Here is a 5,265-nt window from a genome sequence, read left to right on the forward strand (position 1 = left end):
ACGCAAATGCACGTCTCGTTGGCCTTGGTGGAGGCCAACGTGTGGAGATGCATGGCTACCCGTGAAGCTAAGTCCATGTTGCTCCATTGGGCACAGACATACATGTCGAGAGATGGTCCATCATGAAACTCCCGCAATGCTTGATAAAGGTAACCCAGGTCGATTTTGTGGATCTTACCGGGTTCGTCTCGTACGAAGATGAAGTTGGACATGACTGAATGCGCGTATCGGATTGCCGGATGCTGTACCCATGAAATCTTCCCCGCTGAGCTTGAGTACCGACGGACTGCTATCTTCTTCCAAAAATCTTGGAGGACATATGCGGAGATCGTCGGTAGTAAGGAGTGCGTTCCCCTTTGGACCTCCAGGATGTCTGCAAATTGCGCCATGGTTAGTCTCACCCAATTCTTGTTCAAGCGAAACTCCATGTATGCTTCGTCGATCGTGCCGTCGGATGGGAAGTAGCATGAGTAGGTGGCCAAGAATTCGCGGGTTACGCTCTTGAATGAGGGCTCGACGCTCCTGCTCAGTACTCCCCAGCCGAGCTTGTCGAATATGTATTCGACGTTCGCTTGAATACCTAACCCTCGAAATCGTGCGCTCACACATAGCTTTGCTTGGGCGTTGTTTCAACTTTGATAGGTGCTTCGCCCGCTCGTATGCTTCATCGTGTCGGCCGATCTTGACCAGCTTTTGTGGTCCTTCGACCAGGAGATTCTGCTTCGTCTCCAATATCTCGGTGATTGTGTCCGGTCTCATCTCTCTCCTTTGAGAGAACTCGGCTTCCTGTGACGATGAAGCGACGTCGCTTGTGCGGGCTCTTTTTGGTGCCATCTGCAAAGGTATAGTCGATATGGATTTGGCAGTGGGGTTAGGGTGAAAAAAATAGAGCGGTTTTTTCGGATTTCAGAGAAAACGAGCGGGCCGCCTGTTTTCAGAGGCGGTCGCTCGTCTTTCGAGCGGCTGCTTGAGCGAGCGCTGACAAATCAGGCATTCGCTCGGAAAAACGAGCGATCGCTCACTGGTTCGGAAAATCGAATTTTCGACCAGAAATCGGGATTTTCCGATCGAAATCGATCGAAACCAACCCTAGCAGCTATACCCATCAAAACTTTCGACCTATCTTTAACCAAAATACCCTAATGTCACGATTTTGAAGGAGGGAATTACCGGTTAGGGTTTTCGGAGATTGTAGATTCGCGTGGGGTTTGAACGCGGTGGTTTCGGAATGATGGCGACGCGGTGAGGCCTCGAAATGGCGGACTCGGTCACGGTGGCTGGGGGGAATCGATCGCTGGCGAGAGAGAAGGAGAGAGAGCTTTGTATTTTTGCGTGAAGTGGCGGCTCTCTCTCCCGAAATCGAGTTAAAAATCGATCGTGACCGAGCAGTCGCTTGGTTTCTCGGGCGATCGATCGATTTTTCGAGCAGTCGCTCGCTGAATGTGCGGTCGCCTGGTTTACCGGGCGGGCCGTCCATTTTCTCTGTGATCCGGGCACGCTAAAATTTTCCGTTCCCTGTTTTCCCCTCCGACGAAAGGACTTGTTTGATTGGAGTGATTGGGAGAATTTGGAGCCTTTTCATGGTGAATAAAAGAAGAAAAGAAGAAAATGACGAGGTTCGAAGAATTTACATCCCGGGGTTAACCAGGGTTGCTAGTTAAGGTCATAGCTAGACCGATATGGCATTCAGTTGATCAAAGAAAAGGAGAGTACAGAGGTACCTCCTCCCGGCTTAGCTTTCCCCGGGTTGTACGGTTTGATCCTTTGGGCGTTGACCATGAATGACCCGCCCTTCTCGTTGTCGAGTTCCACCGCTCCATGTGAGGTGACATGCTTTATGGTGAACGGTCCCGACCATCTCGATTTCAACTTTCCTGGAAAAAGTTTTAGTCGGGAATTAAATAAAAGCACGAGGTCACCTTGTTGGAAGTTTCAGTGGAGGATGTGGCGATCATGCCACTTTTTGGCCCGCTCCTTGTAGATTCGTGCGTTCTCATACGCGTCCAAGCGAATTTCCTCCAAGTGGTGGAGCTCTAGCACTCGTTTTTCTGCTGCGGTTTTCCAATCGTAGTTCAACGCCTTAATCGCCCAATATGCCTTATGCTCTAACTCGACCGGAAGGTGGCAGGCTTTTCCGTACACGAGTTGAAACGGAGTCATCCCGATCGATGTCTTAAATGCTGTCCGATATGCCCAAACCGCATCTTCAAGCTTCAAAGCCCAGTCTTTCCTTGACTTGGCCACTGTTTTCTCCAAGATTTGTTTTATCTCCCTGTTGGAGACCTCCACTTGGCCACTCGTTTGGGGGTGGTAGGGAGTGGCTACTCTATGGTGAACACCATATTTAGTCAATATGCCCTGAATCACTCTATTAACGAAGTGCGCTCCCCCATCACTTATCACCACTCTCGAGACTCCAAACCGAGAAAATATGACTCTTTTGAACATCCGTGTAACAGTGCTTGAATCATTCTTCGGGCTAGCAAGTACTTCTACCCATTTCGTCACATAATCTACAGCCACAAGGATGTATAGGTTACCGCAGGATGATAGAAATGGTCCCATAAAGTCGATTCCCCACACATCGAACGGTTCCGCTTCTAAGATATAGTTTTGTGGCATCTCATTCCGACGCGAAATATTTCCTGTTCTTTGGCAAGCATCGCAAGAGCTCACAAAACGGTGGACATCCTTAAAGAGAGTCGGCCAATAAAAACCCCCTTGCAAAACCTTCGCGGATGTCTTGGCCGAAGCAAAATGACCCGCATAATCCGACGCATGACAATGATGGATCACTTGCTGCACTTCCTCTTCGGGGATGCATCTTCTAAATAACCCATCTTTTCCCCGTTTGAAGAGAAATGGTTCGTCCCAAAAGTAATCCCGAACATCGTGGAGGAACTTTTTCTTTCCATTATAGCTCAACTCCGGTGGAATCACCTTGGCAACCAAATAATTGACAAAGTCCGCGTACCAAGGGACATCGGAACTAACCTCTAATGCTAAAATTTGTTCCTCTCGTAGTGAATCATTGATCGGCATCTCATTGGGTACTTCTAATCTTGACAAATGATCGGCCACTGTATTCTCCGTCCCTTTGCGATCTCGAATTTCCAAATCAAACTCTTGTAGAAGCAATATCCGTTTAATCAACCGTGGCTTGGCATCTTTCTTTGTGAGTAGATATCGCAAGGCTGCGTGATCCGTATAAACAATGACTTTTGATCCAACCAAATAGGATCAGAATTTCTCAAACGTAAATACTACCGCTAGGAGCTCCTTCTCCGTAGTTGAGTAATTCATTTGGGCGTCGTCTAGTGTCTTACTAGCGTAGTAAATCGCATGATGTTTACCATCTTTTTTCTGCCCCAAGACCGCGCCCACTACATAATCACTAGCATCACACATGAGTTCAAAGGGTAGATCCCAATCCGGGGGTTGGATGATTGGAGGTGTCACCAACGCCTTTTTGAGTGTTTCAAAGGCTTGATGACACTCCTTGTCAAACTCAAATGACACGTCTTTTCCCAAAAGAGTGGTTAGGGGTCTTGAAATCTTCGAAAAATCTTTTATGAAATGCCTGTAAAACCCCGCATGTCCGAGGAAACTTTGGATTCCTTTCACGTTTGTCGGGGGAGGAAGCTTCTCAATAACTTCGACCTTTGCTCTATCAACCTCAATCCCTTTATCTGAAATCCTATGACCAAGCACGATGCCCTTTTGCACCATAAAGTAGCATTTTTCCCAATTTAAAACCAAGTTCGCCTTGTTGCACCTGTCTAACACTCGATGAAGATTGGTTAGACACACATCAAAGGAGGGTCCATGGACCGAAAAATCATCCATGAACACCTCCATCATATCTTCAATCACATCAGAAAAAATAGCCATCATGCATCTTTGAAATGTGGCTGGTGCATTGCATAATCCGAATGGCATGCGTCTATATGCAAATGTACCATAGGGGCATGTGAATGTTGTCTTTTCTTGATCGTTAGGATGAATTGGAATTTGGAAAAATCCGGAATAGCCATCGAGAAAGCAAAAATATGAATGCAATGCGAGTCTTTCTAACATTTGATCAATGAATGGTAAAGGGAAGTGGTCTTTACGGGTGTTTGTGTTTAGCTTGCGATAGTCAATGCACATTCTCCATCCCGTGATTGTCCTTGTTGGTATGAGTTCATTGTTCTCATTAGGAACGACCGTGATACCTCCCTTTTTGGGTACAACTTGTACCGGGCTAACCCAAGAGCTATCCGAATTCGGGTAAATAATACCCGTTTCTAACAATTTCAAAATCTCTTTCTTGACTACTTCTTTCATGTTCGGGTTTAGCCTACGTTGATGTTCGATTGACGATTTGGTATCATCCTCTAAATGTATGCGGTGCATGCAAAGAGAGGGGCTAAGACCCTTGATGTCTCCTACAGTGTACCCTAGGACTTCCCTGTATTGCCTAAGTAGCCTGGTAAGTTTTTCTACTTGATCATCTAATGCATCGTTAACGATAACAGGATAATTAGAACTTGCTCCGAGGAAAACATACCTTAACCCTTGAGGTAGGGGTTTCAATTCCACTTGTGGGGCATGTTTGGGATCCCAATCCATGTGTGTGTCTCCTCTCGGGACTTGAGACGCGTCAGGTATGGCTCGAGTGGTCGTGAAGAGGGCTTCGAACTACAATTCTTCCTTCTCAGGCAGAAATGGGCGGGTCGCCCAATATGTCGAGCGGTCGCTCGTTTTCTCCGAAACTGAGTCGATTTTACTCAGACTTTTCGGGCGGGCCGCCTGGAAATTCGAGCGGTCGCTCGTTTTCTCATATTCCACTTGAATTTTGTTCAGAATTTGCGGGCGGGCCGCCTGCTTTCCCGGGCGATCGCCCGTTTCTTCAATTTTTTCTTCGAATTTACTCAGAAATTTCAGGCGGGCCGCCTGCTTTCCTAGGCGGTCGCCCGTTTTTCCCTGGATCTCTTCTTTTTCTAACACTTTCGGGCGGGCCGCCCGAAAATCTGGGCGGGCCGCTCGAAATACTGCAAAACTTCTTTTTCTTCTTCCCGATCATCTAATGCCCGTTTAATCTCCTCGATTTCTTCCCAGTTGCTATATAAGCTTACTTCTGTGGCCATTAGTGAGATTTCTAGCGGATCCACTTCACGGAATTCTCCAATCACTTCCTCTGCCATCGCTTCGAGTATATCCGCATAACATACCGTATCACTTGTTGACGGTTGCTTCAAATTCTGATCGAGGGTAAATTCGACT

General features: G+C 47.1%; 1 pseudogene; it reads right to left on the reverse strand.

The window, feature by feature from the left end:
• Nucleotides 1-4,611, reverse strand: part of LOC104804999 — an 8,342-nt pseudogene extending 3,731 nt beyond the window's left edge.
• Nucleotides 4,612-5,265: the final 654 nt, after the last annotated feature.

The sequence above is a fragment of the Tarenaya hassleriana genome, unplaced genomic scaffold (genome assembly GCF_000463585.1).
Source record: "Tarenaya hassleriana unplaced genomic scaffold, ASM46358v1 Cleome105, whole genome shotgun sequence".
In the NCBI taxonomy this organism is placed as follows: Eukaryota; Viridiplantae; Streptophyta; class Magnoliopsida; order Brassicales; family Cleomaceae; genus Tarenaya; species Tarenaya hassleriana.